Raw genomic sequence first — 277 nt, 5'->3', positions numbered from 1 at the left:
GGGGTGGACATGTCCCCCCCCCGCCCCAGTCCTGACTTTAAGCCCAGAGACCCCTGCCTGCCAGGTGCGGGGGGGGGGGCTTCCTTGAAGGGCTTTCCTGGGCCTGTTCCAACCTTTTTCCTTATAGGGCTGCTGCAGCATTTGATCTGCTCGTCCGGATAAGTGTCCCGCTCTGGACAAGGGACTGTAGGACGCGTGGGGGGGGGTATTTGGGAGGAGGGGGGCGAAGTCCAGCAGTCCCGAGAGCAGTTGGGGGGGGGGGGTTTTTAGGAAACCC

General features: G+C 63.2%; 1 protein-coding gene across 1 annotated transcript in view; it reads left to right on the top strand.

Moving 5' to 3' along the window:
• The window catches only part of LOC107108039 (protein-glutamine gamma-glutamyltransferase 5-like), a 28,931-nt gene that overhangs the window by 28,280 nt on the left and 374 nt on the right, over positions 1 to 277 (top strand). The window lies entirely within an intron of this gene.

Source organism: Gekko japonicus, unplaced genomic scaffold, assembly GCF_001447785.1.
Source record: "Gekko japonicus isolate JY-2015 unplaced genomic scaffold, Gekko_japonicus_V1.1 scaffold784, whole genome shotgun sequence".
NCBI lineage: Eukaryota > Metazoa > Chordata > Lepidosauria > Squamata > Gekkonidae > Gekko > Gekko japonicus.
The sequence above is the reverse complement of the archived record's forward strand: the minus strand, read 5'-3'. Positions and strand labels throughout refer to the sequence as shown.